Source organism: Nannospalax galili, unplaced genomic scaffold, assembly GCF_000622305.1.
Source record: "Nannospalax galili isolate Female #2095 unplaced genomic scaffold, S.galili_v1.0 scaffold498, whole genome shotgun sequence".
In the NCBI taxonomy this organism is placed as follows: domain Eukaryota; kingdom Metazoa; phylum Chordata; class Mammalia; order Rodentia; family Spalacidae; genus Nannospalax; species Nannospalax galili.
Window position 1 is genome coordinate 1,069,025 of NW_008342032.1, and position 22,188 is coordinate 1,091,212.

General features: G+C 37.9%; 1 protein-coding gene and 1 pseudogene across 4 annotated transcripts in view; both read left to right on the forward strand.

The window, feature by feature from the left end:
- The window catches only part of Rnls (renalase, FAD dependent amine oxidase), a 349,461-nt gene that overhangs the window by 45,712 nt on the left and 281,561 nt on the right, over positions 1 to 22,188 (forward strand). The window lies entirely within an intron of this gene.
- Positions 19,479 to 21,278, forward strand: LOC115071216 (annotated as a pseudogene).

Below are 22,188 nucleotides of genomic sequence, written 5' to 3' on the forward strand. Positions count from 1 at the left end.
TTCTCTTTTTATTTTAAGACTATATGCTATTCCATGTATGTACATACAACATTCCTTTTATCCATTCAATTTATTTTATTTATTATTTTTATTTTATGTGCATAAGTGTATTATTGCCTTTGTGTATGTAAGTACACCTGTGTTGTACAATGCCTGTGGAGGTTGGAAGAGTGTGTCAAATTCCCTTGGAACTGGAGTTACAGATCATTGTTAGCCACCATATAGGTGCTGGAAATCGAACCTGGGGGTATGCTACTGGAGCAGCCAGTGTTCTTTACTACAGAGCCATCTTTCCAGCTCCTATACCTGAAATTTTTGATGGACACTTGTATTGCTTTAGTATCTTATTATTGTAAATCATACTGAAATAAACAATGGGTGCAGCTATTTCTTCCACATACTGATTTTTTTTTTTTTAATACAGGTTCTTTGTAGGTATCCCTCACTGTGGTGGTTTGAATGAAAATGTCCCCCATAGGCTCCAAGTATTTGGACATTTTGTCCCCAGTCGGTGGTGCTGTTTTGGGAGGTCTTAGAAGATGTGCCTATGCTGGAGGAATCATGCTTTGGGGACACACTTAGAGAGTTCTTAAGCCTTGCCACGTCTCCAGTTGCTCTCTTGTTTCCTGTGCCTGCTTTAAGATGTGAGAGCTTAGCTTCTGCTCCACCTCCGGCCACTTCTGCCACCATGCCTACCTGTTGTAATGGACTCTTACCCCTTTGGAACCCTGAGCTCAAATAAACTCTTCATTCTATAAGTTATCTTACACACATTCTAAGTAAACCCTGTACTGAGCTATGCCCTGTCTTTGTTAGCTTTTATTATTACACATGCCTAGATCATTTTTTCCACCAGATCAGGAGTGTTGACAAATGTAGGAGCTTTCCTATCATGTTGAAGTTACAAAATCCTTTGAGAGTTACCTGTATAGGACATTAGTGTTACAGCTCAAGATTTCAGTCCAAATTTCAAATAACTAGCATACTCTTTGGTTGTAACCTCAGAAATTAGAAATTTCAATAATGAAAATGATAATAAGAGTTAATTGAAAATGAGCAAGGCATGGTGGCTCACACTGTTAATCCTAGCACTTGACAGGCTGAGTCAGGCAGACTGCTCTGAGTCAGAGGCTAGTCTTGGCTACATACTGAGTTCAAGTCAGCCTGGGTTAGAGACTCTGTCTCAAAAAAAGAAGAAAAAGAAAAGAAATCATAATAAAAATGGTAGTAATAATAATAAATAAAACTTTTAAAGGATTAATTGGGAAGTTTTCTTTCTTACTTAAATACTGTTTGTTTATCGCATCTTCAAAGTTCTTCAACTAGAACACATTGACTCACAGCCCTCTAACACTTGCCAATAGCTATGAGGAAGGGGCTGAGCTGAGGCCTGATAAATTAACATGCTTGAAAATAATTGCTTCTCTTTGATCTAAGCTCATTTATTTGTCATATCAACACTGCTCTGTTTTCAGGGCAGAGACCATACCTAAATAAATAACATGTGCTGCTTAATTAACAGATGTTAAATATCACATCAGTTTCCACCTGCTGAGGAGCTTATAGTGAATTTCATCAAAACTTTTGGAAATTCCTTATTAGTAAGCTACTACAGACAACAACATAGAAATGAAAAGCAGGCACTCCAAAAATATCTCCCAAAGCTAAGTTCATGTATTTATCAGTCTACTCCCTAATTACAGCATCCTTGAAACACTTGTGATATTTCTTCATGCAACTTCTATTTCAGTTTTGTTTGTTTGTTTGTTTAGAGAGGGTCCCCATGTAGCCCAAGCCGGCCTGGAACTTGCTATATAGAACAGGTTGGCCTCAGTCTCACAGAGATTGCCCTGCCTCTGTCTCCCAAGTGCTGGAATTAAAGCGTGTGCCACAATATCTGGCTCCACTTCAGTTCTTGAAACATAAAATAAAATTCTCATTATTTTCCAAGTATATTTCACTTATGGCCCCAGATCTATCTCTCTTTTCTCACCAGTCAGGATTTGAATAGCTGACTCTTAAGAACAAACAATGTACTTACTACACTCTGATGAAAAGCTTCAATTGTAGAAGAAGCATTAGAGATCAAAATATTTGAGGAGTCAGTATCACTAGCACAATGCCTGTATTAGTTCATTGAAAAGATCACCTAAAAGATTTAAGAATTACTTTCACTAATCCTCATGAGATAACAAGTTGTATTCACTTTTAAATTGTGACAAATATATATTCACACATTATATATAGTTGGTTAGTTAGTTAGTTAGTTAGTTGTTAGATTTTGGAGGGAGAGCCTTACTATGTAGCCCAGATGGACTTTGAACTCATGATACTCTTGCCTCAGCATCCTGAGTGCTAGGCTAACAGGCACATGACACCACACCAGCTTCTGTGTATTTTCCTATTCCAAACACCCACGATCAACAGATTATCAAAGCACATTCATTTAACACACATGTAGACTCTATCATTCTGTTAGTGCCTAGAAACACAAAGATGAAGGAAGGCATGCTTCCTGCTCTGAAAAGTTCCTTATTACAATCAGTAGTGGCCTCTTCACTATAGTTTCTTTTGCTGTGCAGACACTTCTAAAACTGATGCAAACTCATTTGTTTACTTGTCATTTTGTTATCTGTGCTGCTGGGGTCCTAGTCAAGAAATTGCCCAAACCAAAGTCAGGGGCTTTTCCTTACTTTTGTTTAAATGTCTTGGGAGTTTTATAGCTTCAGATTACATTTAAGTCTTTTAACCAGTTTTAATTGGTTTCTACCTATGAACTAAGATAAGCACTCCATTTCATTTATGAGCATGTGGGTATCCAGTTTTCTAGCACTGTTTATTGAAGAAACTCTACTTTTTTCATTGCATGTTCTTGATATCTTTATTGAAAGTCAATTTACAATAAATCCTTGTGTTTATTTCTAGTCTTTCTCTTCTGATCCATTGGCTAGTATGTCCCTTTTTACACTAGTACCATTTTTTGATTATCATGGCTTTATAATACATTTTAAAGTCAAGTAGTATGATGCTTCCAGTTCTTTTCTTTTTGCTCAAAACTTCGAAACTGTTGATGGGAATGTAAATTAGTACAGGCATTTTGGGAAGTTGAATGGCAGCTCTGCACAAAACTCAAAATAAAACAACCATACGACAGAGTATTCTGGGTGAATATTCAAATGAATTAAAATAAGTATGTTTGGCCTGGTGTAGTGGTGTACACCTGTAATTCCAATACTTGGAAGTGTAAGGTAAGAGGTTTTTCAAAATTCAAGGACAGTGAGTGTTTTAGTTACTTTTCTGTTGCTGGGAAACACTGACTCAAGCAACTTATAGAAGGAAGAGTTTATTTGAGCTCAGGGTTCCAAAGGGGTAAGAGTCCATCACAACAGGTAGGCATGGTGGCAGAAGTGGCCGGAGGTGGAGCAGAAGCTAAGGATAGGAAGGAAGAGGTGGGAAGAGGGATGGAAAAGAAAAGGTGCTAATTAAACTTTCAAAGTTTCAGTTAGACCTGAGGAACGACTTCAATTATTTATTGCTTTGTATAGTAACCACAGTTAATAGTATATATTTCAATATTGATAAAAGAATAGATTTAAAATATCACCAGAAAATAGTAAGTTGTTACTCTGAAAACAGTATGTAATTAGCTCAATCAAATGTATCACCACAAATAAAAGCAAATAATAAATAAACTAACAGATATTAATGTTGATATTAGTCATGTGCTATATAGCAGTGCTTTATGTTGATGATGGGCTTGCAACTACAGTCCCATAAGATTATGGCAGAGCTACAGAGTTCCTGTCACCTGCCAGCAGAGTACCCACACTAATCTCTGTAGCACAGTGAATTGCTCTTCTGTTGGTGTTGATACTGTTATAAACAAACCTACACTGCAGATCATATGAAAGTACAGAACATACAGTTATAGATAATAATTCTTTTCTGTTTGTTTGTTTTGAGATAGGGTCTTCCTGTCTAGTAACTCACTATGTAGACCAGAGTTGCCTCAATCTCACAGACATCCACCTGCCTCTGCCTCCTGAGTACTGGGATTAAAGGCATGCACCACCACCACACTTAGCCCTCTCCTTCTCTTAATTCAAAAATCCTTCTTCCCTCCCCTTCCTCTTTCCCTAACCTCTACCTGTCTGCTTTCCTCTCTCTCTTCCTCTCTCTTAATTCAAGGATCTCTCCCTCTATCTCTCTCTCCTTTCTTTCTTTTCTTTTCTGCTATAGTTTCTTGCCACACAGAGCAAGAAATTGATGAAAAGCAGAGCAGAAATTAATGAAGTAGAAACAAAGAAAACAATACAAAGAATCAATGAATTCAAGAGCTGGTTCTTTGAAAAGATAAATAAGATTGACAGACTGCTAGCTCAGTTAACCAAAAAAAGAAAGAACACCTCCAAATCAACAAAATCAAAGATGAAAGGGGAAACATCACAACAGATGCCAAAAAGATCCAGAATATTATAAGAGAATAATTTAAAACATATATGCTCCTAAATTTGAAAACCTAAAAGAAATGAACGGGTACCTAAAAGCATGGGAACCACCAAAACTAAACCAAGAAGAGATCGACAGCTTAAACAGACCCATAACACATAAGGAAATTGAAGCAGTAATACAAAACCACCCAACCAAATAAAAAAAAAAGCCCAGGACCAGATGGATTTACAGCAGAATTCTACCAGACATTTAAAGAAGATCTACATCCAATTCTGATTAATTTATTCAAAAAGATAGAAATGGAGAACTTCTAAATTCCTTCTATGAAGTCAGCATCACTCTAATACCAAAGCCAGGTAAAGATAGAACCAAAAAAGAAAACTATAGACCCATATCCATAATTAACATAGATTCAAAAATTCTCAACAAGATACTTGCAAATTGCATACAGACACACATCCAAAAGATAATCAACCATGATTAAGTGGGCTTTGTTCCAGAGATGCAGGAATGGGTTCAAGACACGTAAGTCAATAAATGTCATAAATCATATAAATGGGCTCAAAGATAGGAACTACATGGTCATCTCAATAGATGCACAGAAGGCCTTTGACAAAATTCAACATGGATTTATGTTCAAAGTCCTAGAGGGAATTGGAATTGAGGGAACATACCTCAACATACTTAAAGCCATATATAACAGACCTATAGCCAACATCATTCTAAATGGAGGAAAACTGGAAGCATTCCCATTGAAATCAGGAACCAGGCAAGACTGTCCACTATCTCTACTTCTCTTTAACATAGTACTTGAAACTCTTGCAAGAGCAATAAGACAAGAAAAGGAAATTAAAGGAGTAATAATTGGAAAAAAAAGAGATCAAATTATCCCTTTTTATAGACAATATGATATTATATCAAAGGGATGCCAAAAATTCCACCAGAAGACTCCTAGAAATTATTAACATGTTCAGTAAAGTGGCAGGTTACAAAATTAATGTACAAAAGTCTGTAGCCTTTCTATATAGCAATAACAAGCAATCAGAGACAGAGTACATGGAAACACTCCCCTTCACAATGGGTGCAAAAAAAACACATATGTTGTAATAAACCTGACCAAAGACATTAAAGACCTCTACAATGAAAATTTTAAATCTTTAAAGAAAGAGATCGAGGAAGACATCAGAAGATGGAAGGACCCCCCGCCCATGCTCATGGATTGGAAGAATTAATATTGTTAAAATGACCATTCTACCAAAAGCCATTTTTAGATTCAATGCAATGCCAAGCAAAATTCCCGTGACATTTTTCACAGAATTGGAAAAAAAATCCTAATATTCATATGAAAGCACAAAGACTTCAGACAGCCAAAGCAACCCTGAGTACTAAGAGCAATGCTGGGGGAATTACTATACCAGATTTTAAACTGTAGTCATAAAACAACATGGTACTGGCATAAAAATAGACCTGTAGATCAATGGAACAATATTGAAGACCCAAATATGAGTACATGCAATTTTGGCAACCTGATATGTGACAAAGGGGCCAAGAACATTCATTGGAGGAAAGACAGCATGTTCAGCAAATGGTGCTGGAAAAACTGGATCTCCACCTTTAAAAGAATGAACCTAAACCCGTATCTTTTACCTTACGCAAAAGTCAACTCCAGATGGATCAAAAACCTCAATGTGAAGCCTGATACTCTGAAACTGTTAGAAGAAAACATTGGCAATAACCTACAAGATATAGGTGTAGGAAAGGATTTTCTAAAGCGGCCATCAATTGCTCAGGAAACAATGTCAAGAATCAACAAATGGGACCTCATTAAACTAAAAAGCTTCTGCACATCAAAAGAAGCAACCAAAGAAGTGAAGAGAAAACCCACAGAATTGGAGAAAAATCTTCACCAGTGACAATCTGACAGAGATTTAACATCCAGAATATACAATGGATTCAAAAAACAAAGAATCAAGAAAGGAAGTGACCCAATTAAAAGATGCTCTAAGGAGCTCAACAGAGATCTCAAAAGAAGGACTAAAGATGACTAAGAAGCATCTTAAAAGCTGTTCGACATCACTAGTAATTAGGGAAATGAAAATTAAAACCACTTTTAGATTTCATCTTACTCCAGTCAGATTGGCTAAGATCAAGAGAAGAACTGATACCAAATGTTGGAGAGGATGTGGGGAAAGGGGAACACTCATCCACTGCTAGGGGGACTGCAAACTTGTACAACCCCTATGGAAAGCAGTGTGGAGAACTCTTAAAAAGCTATAAATGAACCTACCATTTGACCCAGTTATACCACTCCTTGGCATATACCCAAAGAACTCATCCTATTGCAGAGACACTTGTGCATCCATGTTTGTTGCTGCTCTTTTCACAATTGCTAAGAGATGGAAGAAACATAAGTGTCCCTCAACCGATGAGTGGATAATGAAAATGTGGTTCATATATACGATGGAGTTTTACTCAGCAGTAAAGAAAGATGAAATCATGAAATATGCTGGTAAATGGATGGAACTAGAAACTGTTATACTAAGTGAAGTAACACAGACTCAGAATGAAAAAACGATATATGTTCTCCCTCATATGTGGATCCTAGTACCAAATCCTGATAAGACATAACTACAGGAACCAGGATAATGAAAAAGAACCAGGGAGGTAAAGGAAAAGAAAGACTCTGAAAGAGAACAGTAGGAAACAGGTGTTAATAAGGGAGCTATGGGTTAAAATGGGGTTATTTTGAGGGGAGGGGTAAGGGAAGGTTATACAAGGAACCTAGGGGATAAAGGGAAAGAAGGAGCCCAGGAGAGATGGGACCATAGAAGAAGGGTATTAATAAGGGAGAGATGGGAAAAATGGGGTCACCTTAAATGGGGAATCCATGGTGGAAGGGTTAGACTGTGCGAGAGATAAATAATGCCTAGCTAGTTTTTAAAAAATAATGAAAGGGAACCATATTAGCCCAACAACCTACTGACAAATTATACATAAAAGTAGATCAAGAAATATATGTCTAGGCAAGGTTTTTTTTTAGAATGTTTGGTCTTTTCTCAAGCTTGATCTACATGGCACATGGTAATTAAAAGTACCAGACTGGTGGAACTAACCTTCTTGGAGGTTTAACATCCATACTTTGAGGCATATACTAATTTGCTGAGAGGGACATAAAGGACAGTTTTTGCTCCTTGCCCTCTTAGGTTGACTAAGTTCCAGGGGATTATGAGCATCTCTCAGAATGTTCTGTAACTGCAGTGAGTCACCTGTCCTCTTGATCAAGGAGGCCATGGAGACTCCAGCAAATGGACTCGAACCAGTGTCCAGTCTACAAAGAGGAGGGTCAACGCAGAGGAATCATTTCCTCCATGCTTCCAAGTGAAGCCAGCCATGGTTGATCAGGACCTTTGACTTATCTTCACTTAGGCGGAACTGGTAAAAGAAAGAAGTTAGGGGCTCTTCCCAAGCCCATGTGACCCCTGAGGAACGGATCATCAAATGACCTTAAGAGTAAAACTAAATCGGTTTATCTGGTCCAATTTTAGGGTCTAAAACACCCAAAAGGAAAGTATAACCAAAGATTAAAGGGGTCAATATAATTTTTAAGAGTCCATGTGTGTAGCTAAAGGCTGCATGACAAGAAACAATGCCAGATAGGCGATACCTTCCTTTGAGTTGTTGGTCAGGGTGGCCCAAGAGACTCCCAGACAGTAACCCAGTATAGAACTGGGAAAATGAACAGCAGACCCCAATCTTATCTACAGGAATATTGACAACTGATTGCTGCTAGATGACAAAGAGCTGATCTTCCTAAAACAAGGATCTCTAGATAGGTTGACTAGATTCAGCAAATGGACAAGCAGTGGGGAACGGCTGGGGGCGCCAACAGCACAGTGCACAGTAACAGGGATGACAGAGTATATGGGCTCCAGTGGTGGGGGGAGGCTATGGGAGAGTGTCATTTGGAATGTGGGTATATAGTTGAATAAGATTGTTTGGGATGTTCTGTATGATATACACACAAAAACAATAAATTTAAAAAATGAGTTATATTTGAGGAAGAAGCATAAAAATTTACTTCATGTTAATTAGTAGAGGTGATAAACATTACCACTGAAATCTACCTGATGACTTTATATCCATACTCAGGTGCCAAGGATCTGAGTGTAACCCTCTGTGACTAGTAATAACCAGATACATCGAGATTAGAAACACATGTGCAAACATCTAAGCGTTAGTAGCATTAAAAATGAATCTTTCTGTAAGAAACAGCATATTTTAAAATGAAATGGAGATCTTTTTTAAAGGTTAAAACCTCATTCAATTTTATGTCTTATAGGGTTTATACTGAGTTCAATATTGTATAACTGTGTTAATTCAAATGTGAACCTAAAAATTTACAGCCTCTTTTGAAAGAGATGTATTTTTGCTCTGGAAATTGTTTTTGAATATGTTAAAGCTGTTAAAAAAAAAAAACCTGAAATAAATCCTTGTTTAACAGACTAAAATAAAATAGCAAAGCTCATAGTGAGAAGTTTGCTAGCTTTGAAGTAAGAAGGGCCACTAGCCAAGAAATACAGGCTACCTTTAGAAGCCAAAAAGGGAAAAATGCTGTCTTCCAAAGAGCATCAGACAAAGTACAGCTATGTGGGCCATGATTTTATTCTTGAAAGATCTAATTCAGACTTCTGACTTCTAGAACTGTAAGACAATAAATTTGTGGTTTTGTAGGTCACTATGTTTGTGTCAAGTTGACAACCAAAGCAATCCAACATACGTGCCATAACATGCCCCGCCAATAAATAGATACATAAATAAATGTGAAAAAATGTATTTGTTCAATAAATGATTAAGTGATTTGAGTGCTCAGAATACCTCAGAATAATAATTTTGGCTAATTGTTATCATTCACTAGTGATATTGATAAAGAAGTTGTTTACTTAAAATTTCTAATTAGAGGCTGGAGAGATGGCTCAGCAGTTAAGAGCACCGGCTGCTCTTGCAGAGGACCCAGGTTCAACTCCCAGAACCCACATGGTGGCTAACAACCATCTATAACTCCAGTTCCAGGGGATCCGACACCCTCTTCTGACCTCCACAGGCATTGCACAACACAGGTGCATCTACCTACATGCAGGCAGTACACCCATACACGTAAAATAAAAATAACAGTAATAAATTTCTAATTAATTAAAGTATATATGGATTTTTTTTCAGAAATATCCAAGTCTAACATTATGATTTCAATTAGATACAGATAATCCATTATTGTAGAAAGTGATGAAGAATGATGTGTTTTGACATAATGAAGTTCCTGGGAACTAAGTTGTCAACTCTTTTGACTCTGTGTTGTTACTTTTCCATTTTCATTACAGCCTTTAATTTATTAAAAATCTTGTCCTGGCCAGGCATGGTGGCACATGTCTTTAATCCCAGCACTTGGGAGGCAGAGGCAGGCGGATCTTTGTGAGTTCAAGGCCAGCCTGGTCTACATAGTGAGTTCCAGGACAGCTGGGGCTACAGGGAGACCCTGTCTCAAAAAGATCAAAAAAAAAAAAAAAAAAACTTTTGGAATAAGATAAGGGAACATTTTAGTGACCTACTATATGGAAAATATAAATCATGGTGCTAAATATCAGAAAATCAATGAGTTCAGAAAAATGGCCCCAACAAAGAAAGGGGCTTCTATTAATAAAACAGACCTGCGGCACAGGGACATGAAATTCAGAGAAGCTGCTAAGGGCACAGGCACACCCTGGAGTATTATTTTTATTAAGCAGCTACTGAATGAAACTGTCTTGGTGACAATAGCACTCTACTTACTAAGAGCTACCAGACTTCTTTGGGCAGAGCACTGTTGTCCTTAAGGGACAAGGGGGCTGGTTACATCCCAGGGCCTCACAGGTATGCAGATGGATCACCAGTTCTGCATTCTGACACAAATGGCACATCATCTTAATTTTGGTTTTTAAAAATCAACTCAAAACTTTGTCTTCAATACAAGACCATCCTTTCCATATCCCATTTCTCATGTAAAGCCTGAAAGAAGGGCTGAAGGAAGAGACTGGTGCATCAGCAGCAGCAAATAATGTGATGGGTTTGGATGGAAACTTTGAGCAGAAGGCTGTTTAATTGATATGTGAGAACACCAGGAATGGTAGGAAGTGGAGCATAGGTTAGATCAGTGTAAATAAGCCTATCTCTTTTTAAATGCACTTTCCAAAAATGGTTCCTATATGTATTAGTCAGGGTTCTCCAAAGAAACAGAACCGGTAGAATGAGTATATATGTATAGGTATTTATCAGCTTAGCTCACAAGATAGAGTCCAAGTAGTCCAACAATGGCTGCACCACACTGGAGAGGCAGAGAATCCGTAGTTACTCAGTACACGGGGCTGGATGTCTCAGTAGTCCCAATCTGGTGCTGAAGGTCTGACAATTTCCAAAATATCAGCTAGTCTTCAGTCTACAGCAGCAAGACGAACTCACCAGTGAGAGAGAAGGCAAGCAGCAAAAAGCCAAAAAACAAAACACAAAAACAAAAAAAAAAAAAAAAAAAGTTCTCCTCTGCCTTGGCCTTTTATACCGGCTGCCATCAGAAGGTAACACCCACATTTAGGGTGTGTCTTCCAGCTTCAGATGATCCAATTAAGAAGATCTCTCTCATTTCAGTTAATCCCAGATCCAGTCAAGTTGACACCCAGGATTAGCCATCACACATCCACCCATTGTCATCTTGACACCCAATAGCATCTCTCTATGTCATGCTTAATTTTCAAATGAAAACAATGTTGAGGTCATAATTTCACCTAACATGATATGACTATCCCATCATACAATGATCAATGCATTATATATCTTAGAGTAGGTGATAAGGTCTTTGAGGAAAGCTTAGTTCTTTAGTGTCTCATAACCAATATGATCATATAGGTTCATAACACTTAACCACTTAACACTTATCTCAATTACACATTCAAAAAAGAATAACACAAATATCCTACTACCCATTCTGTATTTCCTCCACCATCTCCTTCAAGCTCTCTCCAGGTCTTGGCTCTTTCCCTGGAGGAGTGACCCATACTTTCATCACTGAGGGGTATGGGCCATTTGTTGTCCTGTCTGGATTGGGTTGTTGCAGTTTCCCATTGACCTTAATCACAGGACATGGTAACACCAAAAGTCACCCTAAGGAGTCTCCTGCCTTCCAGATATAATCTTCATTACCTCCATTGTGGAAAACCAGTCCAATTTCCCCCTGGTAGTCTGGGTCAATCACCCCTCCTAATACTGTTATTCCTTTCTTAGCTTTACTTAAGGGCATCAGAAGCCCAAAGTGTCCAGGGGGAAGTCTTAGCTTCCAGTTCAATGGAATGTTTGTTGTCTCTCCTGGCAGAAGCACTCCCTCCTCTGAAACCAAAACATTCAAGCCAGTAGAGTGTAAAGTCAAAGGTACTGGAAGTAAAAATTTTCCTAGTGGGTCACCAGGGGTGATAGTGAGTGGAATCATTCCCATTTCCACCCCTTAATTCCTGGACCAGTGAATCCTGGCTATAGGAGAAACTGTACCATATATTGGATGCTGACTCAAAGCATACACTGCCTTCTGGAGGACAGCATCACTATTTTTCTTATTTTTCCACAAATTGACAAATGTTTTATGTATAGAGTCACTAAATTCCTTGCTCTTTACAAGAGGTGAGTTAGAAGATTCAAATGCATTTATTTCCATAATTGTTTCAAATAGTCTACACCATGGGTTCTCAGTGCTCTTCACGCTACCTGAAGACACTGAGTCGGAGAGCCTGCTCCAGATACCAACAAGCCCATTAAAGAAATTCATCCTTTCAATTCTGTTTCTGGAGAACTACTCCTGGTACCACAATCTGTATTAGCCAGGATTCTCCAAAGAATCAGAACCAGTAGAATGAATATATATGTATAGGGATTTATCAGCTTAGCTCACAAGATAGAGTCCAAGTAGTCCAACAATGGCTGCACCACACTGGAGAGGTTGAGACTCCATAGTCGCTCAGTCCACGAAGCTGGATGTCTCAGTAGTGCCAATCTGGCACTGAAGATCTGATGAATTCCAAAAGATTGGCTAGTCTTCAGTCTACAGCAGCAAGAAGAACTCACCAGAGAGAGAGAAGCAAGCAGCAAAAAGCAAAAAAAAAAAAAAAAAAAAAAGTTCTCCTCTGCCATGGCGTTTTATACGGGCTGCCATCAGAAGGTAACACCCACATTTATGGTGTGTCTTCCAGCTTCAGATGATCCAATCAGGAATATCTGTCTCATATCAGTTAATCCCAGATCCAGTCAAGTTGACACCCAGGATTAGCCATCACACTATGGATTTGTCACTTTTTGATGTTGCCTAAATTTGGCTCTGCCTTGTCTTCATCTTTGGTAATTAAGAAAGGAATGGTTTTTGTGTTTAACTTTTTTTTCCCCTTACCTGGGCATTGAACATAGGACCTCACTATCCTAGACAAGTCCTCCACTGCTGTACTCTGTCCCTACTCTTGTTTCTTTTTAAATTGCCAGTCTGTCCCTGAACTTGCAATTCTCCTGCCTCAACCTCCTAAGTAGCTGAGATTACAGGCCTGTGCCACCAGGCCTAGCAAGAATTGATTGTGTATCATCCTAGGGAGATGTACTCGAAAGTCCTGTGAGAGGCCAGAGAATTTTTATTATAATTTGTGATTACATTTGAAGATGCTGCTTATCTTATTTCTTATAAAACTCCGGGGGAACCTTCCAAGGCCTTTACTGCTCTTGAGGCCCTTCGAAATTAAATATGCTTCTTCAGCAGTAATTCTAGCATCTATTATCAGTGCTAGAGCCTCTGGCAGCACTGCAGCCTCACAGCTTTGACATCACTTGTGGTTTGCAGACCATCATGCAGTGCTGTCTAGGGCTCCTGATAATAGTTTCTAAATGCATAGCTGATTTATATTGACTGGAATAGCCTCATCTTTTCCTAGCAATTGAATTTGGCAAATTAATCATTTAACCTTTTCTGTTCCATGCACAGGCTTCATGAGGCCATTAATGTCTGACCAAGTGTGGCTTTACTTTGACAAAATAAAAAGTTAGTTCTAGAATTGTGATGTGCGGAAGATTTGCACACTGTCTTCATAGGTGAAGTGAAGGCAAACAGGACTATTTTTTCAGGTGTGCTTAATGAATCTACAATAGTTCAAAAAGGGAAGTCTGTGATCCTTTACCCGAGTCTTGCTCTTAGCAGCTCAGGCATCCTTTTCTTCTCATCAAAACTTATTTCTGCGTCTCCAAAAAGCCATACTTCCATTCAGCCTCCTGAGGCTTTCAGAACTGATTACAAGACATTAGTTCCAAGGACTTAGAAAGGATTGTCCTTTATTATGAGTGGTAGTGTTCATTCACTAAATCCGAGACTTTTTAGATTACAGGGATCTCTTTAATCAAGCATGTCATTAAGTAGAAACTCAGTTGAATCTGACAGGATGATAACTAGAATTTCAAGCAAAATGCAAAGGTATCTCTCCCTGTTTCACCTGCTTCCTGGAGAATCTTTGGAGTGAGCTATGAAGGATACCATTTAATACTCCCCATTCCTCCCAATCCCACTGTAGCACATTCACACCAGAGGGAGGCTACTTTCTCTTTAAAGATCCTCAAATAGATATCAAAGGCAGGAAATCCTTGTTTGTAGATTTCATTGGTTTGTAGCACAACAAGAATTTTATGCTTTAAGGGTCAGTTTGACCTGGATCTGGACCTGACAAGAATAGAGGCTTAACTTTAAAAGCTAAAGAAGGACCTGATATTAAGGCAGCTTTCTTCTCAAACTAAATAAAGGAGGTGAGAAATATTTTTTAAAGCACTGATCATCTAGCCCCAATTTCCTGACTTTCTAATGCAATCTAGTACAATGTGTTCTCAAGTATAATTGTTGGAACCTTCCAGAAAAATTCCTCTACTTTTTATCCTGTGGCTGTTTGTTGAAGGCCAAAGAGGTTGAATATGTCAGATGCTATAGGTTCTTTGCGTGAAACAATGCTAATAGAAAAGGATGTGTAGGAATTCAAGGGTGTGCTTCATCCTGTCTCAGCATTTAATTTTAAGTCATGTCAAGTTGCCATTTTCATTGAGAAGAGCCAATATCTGTCAAAATAACACAAAGGGAATGAATTACATAGAATGGAAAGGGATTAATAGATGTATGCAGACGCAGTGCTCCTTTCTATTATCTTTGTAGTGTTATGGTTTTTTAAAGTATTGAACTTTTAGTTGGAACTTAGAAAATGTTTAGAGAATTCAATTTATGTATTGATTTATATTCCATTCTGAAACACACAAAGTTTGAATTATTTTCTCCATTAATTTTAGAAATTTCCAGGCTATAGTTTTCAGTCAGCAGCTTTATCACGTATGAAAACTGGTGCAAATTGCATCCTTTTGGCAGGAAGGAGTTTATGAACTCCTTAATATGACAAAATTGTATCAGGATGTGATCATGCTGACATAGAAACCTGGGATTTTGCTGTGCATATAGCTCAGTGGGTGAAGTGCTGGTCTAGTATGTGAGTGGCCATGGGTTCAATCTTCAGCACCTTCTACACTGGGGAGGTGAAGGCATACAGGCCTCTAATCCCAGCCACTCCACTGGTGAAAGCAGAGGACTGGCCTCAGCCAGCTCAACACCACCTAGGCTACATTAGATCCTGTCTCAAACACAAATAAACCTGGGTTTTTCAAAACTCGGTTTCTGATTTGAGGTAACAAATTATCTTTCTGTCTAGCAAATTACCACACACAGAACCAGATTAAAGTTTGTCATGTGAAGAAATTATATTTATATAGGAAAGATTTAAATTTTCAATTATTTATACTAAATTTACCAAACTATTGTTTTAGGAAACTTGCACTTGTTCTACAATTCTCAAAATACATTTTTGGGGGTAGAGAGTTGTCTCAGTTGTTAAGGGCACTGGCTGCTCTTGCAGAGGACCCAGGTTCGATTCCTAGCACCCACATGGTGGCTAACTGTCCATAACTCCAGATCCAGGGAAATCCAACGCCTTCTTCTGACTCCACTGACATTGCATGACAAAGATGCACTTACATACATGCAGGCAATACACTCATACACCTAAAATAAAAATAATAAATAAAAAATACATTCTTTTTGTTTTTAAGAAAATATATTCTTTGAGAATTTCATACATGCATATAGTATATTTTGGTCATATTTGCCCACCAGTTCTCCCCCTAACTTCTCCCAGATTCAGCCCCCCAATTCATATTTTTTATTTTTTTAATAATCTACTGAGTCCAATTTGTGCTGCTCATATAAAAATAGTTGTGGTGTCATCCACAGGAACATAGTTCACCTACCAGGGACTACACCCCTGAAGAAAACAGGCTCCCCTTTCCCTGGCAGCCATCAACTGTCAATAGTTCCTCAGCTCAAGTGGGAGCTTGTGAGCAGCTCTCTGGTCCATGCTAGGATGCTGACCGACTTGATCTTGTGCAGCTCTTTTCAGGTCTTGTGCAAGCATCCACAGCTACTTGAGTGCATCAATCCTTCCCTGTCCAAATGTTCTTAGATTTTTTAAGAGTGGATTTGGGATTTGGGGGCCACTCAAAAAATTCCTCCAAGTACCACTGTCATCACACACTGAGATGGACACGTACTTGTCTTGGTCTGAATAATTTTCCACTCTCTGAGACTATTTTCCACTTTTAAAGGAAGAAGATTAGAATATGATTGGAGATATCCAAAAGAATACCCTGCATGCATTAAAGAAAACCCAGAAAGGACTTTTCTAGATGATTACAAAGGTGGGAGCAGCAGTCTTCAGAGCAGCATCACTTTGGAAGCACTGCGGTTGTCTGGGTGTCTTAGTCTTTACATGCTTGTTGACAAAGTATGCTGTAATTCTTCATGAAGGATGCCTTATTTTAGAGAATGTTCACTTTGCATACCACAACTGCTGTTCTAGACTCCTCTGTAGTAGTGTATAGTACAGTTGTTTGTCATTGATCTTTGTAGAGAACGTGATCTTATTTGTATGACAGCATAGTATATTGTGCTAACTTTCCATTTTTATGAAAAAATACCCTAGAAAATAAATTGTTTCTGAGAAAATAAATTTGAAGAAGGAAAATTTATTTGGCTCAGTCTTGCAGGTTTCTATTTGATATCTCTGTTGCTTTGGTCTCTGACCAAGCAGAGCGTCATGACATGACAGGTAGTAAGTCCACGGTGGAGCAAAATTGTTCCTCTTCTGGGGCTGAGTAAACAGAAACCAAAGCAGGAGCCAGGAACCCAATGCTCACTTCAGAGAGATGTCTCCAATAACTTAACCTGCTTCCAGTAGGCCACACCTCCTGAAGGTTTGCCCCCTCACAGCAGTACCACAAACTGGTGACCCAGCCTTTAATACATGGATCTCTGAAGGACATTTAAAGTCCAAACCACAGCACATACCATAGTTGTTCTCTCACAGCCCTTCAAAAAAAATAAGTCCTATAGTAGTAAAAATGTGCTGTGTTGACACATTAGGATTTTGCAAAATAGAAAAAAATGACTAGATATTGAAAATAATTACTTGAAAATAATTGCTTGAAATTATTTTTATCACAATATAATTTTATATTTGAAATTATATTGACATTCTTGTCGAAGTGGTATATAATTTAATACATCTTTGTCAGTTTATAACTTTTAAAAGTTATAAGACAGTATCTTGTACAAAATTTTTTTACTCTACTGATGAATGTGAAAAAATAATTACAATTTTTGCTACATTACAGTGGTTTGAATGTTAATATAAATGTAAATACAGATTTATTTTTATGAATCTTTGAGTGATTAATTTTTTAGTATATTACATTGACTCTAAAATCATGAACCTGAAATCAGATTTAAGGAAATATTAGGTATCTCTATGTTAAAAGCAGCTTAAGTGTTTGCAGAGATTAATTGTAATATGTGTATTGAGTATTAATGTGTTTGCAGATACTGTACTAGACATGAGGATAATGTGGTAGAAAACAGGTGGCATCCTTGTTACAAGGAGCTTGCCCTCCAGAGATGATAGACTGCAAAGAGAATAGGGGATGATTCACTGCTGCAGCTCTCACTGGCAAAGTTTGAACCCTATTCTTTATGTTGAAAGTAATGAATTTTGGGGGCCTGAAGAGATGGCTCAGCAGTTAAGAGCACTGGCTACTCTTGCAGAGGACCGAGGTTTGATTCCCAGCACCCATATGATGGCTAAGAATCATCTGTAACTCCAGTTCTAGGGGGTCCCAATGTCCTCTTCTGACCTCCACAGGCATTTTACAACATGGGTATACTTACATATATGCAGATGATACACTCATACATATAAAATAAATATAAAAAAAGACTTTTTTTGGTCTTTTTGAGACATGGTCTCCCTGTAGCCCCAGTTGTCCTGGAACTCACTATGTAGACCAGGCTGGCCTTGAACTCACAGAGATCCACCTGCCTCTGCCTCCCAAGTGCTGGGATTAAAGGCGTGTGCCACCACACCCGGTGCAAAATACTTTTAAAATAAAAGAAAGGTAGTAGATTTGGGCTTATGGTTACAAGTGTCCTCCCAGATCAGAATTTATACTATGATTTTCCGAATTTTTCAGGATCATTTTTATTGATACAGTTCTATACCTTGAATATTTAGTGTTGTTATTGTATGATGCTATACATGAAAGTATTTTGTAAGCTGTAAAACTCTTTAACTCTCAGACAGTTATTACTCAGCGAAAAGACTTTTGCTTTATATGTACACAAAGTACAATGTAGGCTTGTATAGGTGTATGGATAATAAGAAAATAGCTTATCTGGAGCCTTTTATAACTTCCCTTTCAAAAGCTAGAGATGTTTTTGTCTGAATTATCTGGGTGGTTTATCATCTATCCACCTCACTTAGTCTTTGTAGAAACAATTTTTGAATCCCTTAAAACTAGTTTATGTTGCTGTGGTTTAAGGGCTTGCATTTTCTGCTTGGTACAGAATATGTCAACGTATTAAAGAGACTCTCAATAATATTTAATATTGTTTCTGGAAGCAGATAATAAAATAAAGTCACAAATCTAGAATATGCTCTATTAAGCCACCTCTTTTGGGGAAAAATAAGTCCAAATAATTGAAAAAGTCAGTTAACTTTTTTCCTTAAACATTTTCCATGAAGGAAATGTTATACCTTCCTTCAGGAATCTGGATCCAGCAGTCACACATTTCCTGATGTAGGTGCCTTAGTGTGAAAATTTAAAATGACAGAATGCAGTCTGACACCATCCCCCAAGTGCTCCATAATTTTTTTCTTGCTTTGATTTTATTTTAAATACAATTCATAGTTAAGCTTATTTAAGATTACAGTACAACTGGACATACTCTACTTATGAAGAACTGAAAAAATAAAGTCAGTGCTTGTTTCTGTTTTTCCTAAGGAATGAATGCTTTTTTGTTTTGCCTCCAAGTCCTGCATCTTTTGTGCTTTTCTGGAAGCGTCTCTGAATGCAGGTATTGCACAAGAGTTTTGAGGACAAATGGTAATCAAATACAACCATGTTGGAGTTCACGTTGGTTTTTCTTTCTTTAAGTCTTGCAGATTTTGATTCTGATGACTAACAGCAGCAGTTTCTAGTCAGCTCTTTTAAATAAAACTCTTTCCTGGTATGAGCATTTGCAAACCAGAGACCGTTTGGGCTGATCATCAACCTTCCCTTATATGCCAGCTTTCATTTTCATGTAATTGTGGGAATCACTGGTTAATCTCCAAAGATAGATTACTGCCAGTTAGGCTCATATCTGAGCAAATAATAGCTTCATTTTGCTCTCTACATCTGAATCTTACTTTGAATTCACATATAAATTCTTTATCTGAGATGGCATACAGGCTGCTGGCCTGAGGACCATGGCTAGTTGGGTGATGGTGGCAACTGTTTTCAAGCTTCTGTGCTCCAGGCACTTTATGACAGTTTGCCTGCAATGCTGTATCACTCTCCACACTTTGTGAACTGTAGTGAATAAATTTGGAATGATACTGTATATTTTCAACTAATGGAGAATTGACTGTGTCTTGAACAAAGATTGCTGCACTGAATGAATACAGAACGTTGTTTACAAAGGAGTCGGGATTCTCATGGAATAAAGCAGATCAGTATTGCCCAGACCTGAGACAACTTCAGAGCAGGGATGAAGCAAATATACACCAGACAAAGTGTGGCAAATTCCAGATGAATCGACCACTATATTCATGTTTATAACTGGTGTACTAATACATCAGTGCTGCCGAGTATGGACAAGTGAGAGGGGACAATTGTAGAGACTCCCTCCAAGTTAAAAAAAAAAAAAAAGAGGCAGCTACCTGGGGGAGCTTATTTTGCTGGCTTGGAATTATACAAGGAATTTAAGGGATTATTTTAAGAATCTTGAAAAAAAAACTCAAGTGATGAGAAGACCTGATGGATGAGGGTGTAATGAAGTTCTGTACTTAGCAATGGGAGGAGTTCTGGTTCTCCAGCAAAGTACTGAATGGAATCTGTGCCTACCTCAATACACAGTGGGTCCATCAGGAATATGATGAAGGACAAAAAACTATTCACTTGCATTGGTGTCTTGGGGAGATTGTCTTAAAGGTCATTGAATAAACAAGTAATGAATGCTGTTTTAAAACCAATTGATGAGGAAAGAAATGGTGAAGTTATAAATTAAAGACTGATAGAAGCATTGTATAATCTTATATGAAATTAAGACTAAATGAAGGTGATAGATTTGCATTATTGGTATATAAAAAATCTTTGAATATCAAATTTTAGCTGACACAGATATTTTATACTAGAGAGAGAGGGAGAGAGAGTATTGAATTCTTGCAGCAGAACCCAGTTAATGTACATATATGGAAAAGGCAGAGTATCATCTACTTGAGGAACAGCAGAGTTTGGGTTTACCTTCATAAAAGCATACAAGTTGAATTAGCATGGAAATGTGAACAAAACACATTTGTAAATTTTCCATACATAGTTTCAGATTTTATTGGATGCTAATAAAAATGAAGCCTTGGGCCACGTGTATCGAGAATTCAGGATGACTTAGGAAAATTGATGAAAAAATTGATGAAGACCCACATTCATAATAAGGTTATTAATTGTATCAATTTGGAAGTGTGAAGAAGCTCTTTTAAATGACCTCCAAGTGTGCATACGGAGTCTGGATATTCATAATTACATGCCCTGCTGACTTCATGGCTGCACTTCAAGGCTTCTGGTTGTTTCATAAGTAGCAATACAGTTACCAAAATAGTCCATGCATCCAGTAAATCCCCTGGGTTGCTGACTTGATATTGTAACTGCTTATGGAAGAGAAGTTCCAAGAATTCAGAAGAGGCAGCACTAGAAAATACCTCAAACAAATGATGATCATCCTCAAATACCTAGAGGACAAAGATATGTTTCAGGAGTTCTTTGTAAGGATGCTGGCCAGGAGACTTGTGCATCAGAATAGCACATGACAATGACAAAGCAAGCATGACAAAGCAGACTTGTGGTTCTGAGAATCCCTCAAAATGTTGGTCAGTGTTTCAAGACATTAATGTAAGCAACAATTTGTACAGTTCAAAAAGTACCTGGTGAATTCAGGACCGCTAGACTTGGACTTTGGGAAGACCACAAACTGTTTTCAGGCAGCCATCATAATCATGGAAATGAGAAAGGTCCCAAAACACCAGGGGTTACTTGACAAAGTCCTCACTCCTCACTCAGCTGTCATGCAGGTTCGAACTTCAGGTCCCAGTGATGAGGAAATGTATTGACATTCTTTTTGAGGAAGAATACTTAGATCAGGTTGATGTTGTGAAAGGGACATCACTGCTGACCTGTCAGTGCTGATCCTTTCTTAGAAGTGTGCCACTTGGTGCATGTGAAAGTTAGAAGAGTGATTCTCTCCTTTCACCATGTGCATCCCAGGTATTGATCTCAGGTTGTCAGACTTGGTGGCCAGTGCATTTACCTATGAAGACATCTTGCAAGTCCTGTATCTCCTTTATTTTTTTTTCTAGAGTTCCTTGTTTTATTTATTGGTTCTTTTTTAAAATTATTTATTTAATAACCACATACTTAGAAGAAGCATTTCATTACAACAGCATTGACATATTCAATAACAATTGCCTGAGCTAAGATGCATCTGTTTCAAAATTAGCTGTAAGTTTTTAGGTTTACATTGAATTAATACGGTTATACAATATTGTACTCTGTATAAACCCTATAAGACATAAAATTAAATGAGGTTTTAACCTTTAAAAAAGATCTCCATTTCATTATTAAAATACACAGTTTCATACAGAAAAATTCATTTTTAATGCAACTGACATTAAGATGTTTGCACATGTGTTTCTAATCTCTATATATCTGATTTTACTAGTGACAGTTGGTTGCTTTCTGAGCTCCTTGGCATCTGAGCATGGATATAAAGTCGTCACATAGATTTCAATGATAATATTTTTCATATCTACTAATTATTAAGGACCAAATTTTTATGCTTTGAAGAATTATTTTACAGACCCACTTCCCAGGTAGCACCCTCCCATAGCCTCCCTCCCCCCACTAGAGCCCTTATACACTGATATCCCTGCTACTGTCTGCTGTGTAGTCGGCACCCCAGCCATTCCCCACTACTTGCCCTTCTGGTGAATCTAGTGAGCCTATCTAGAGTTATTTTAGGAG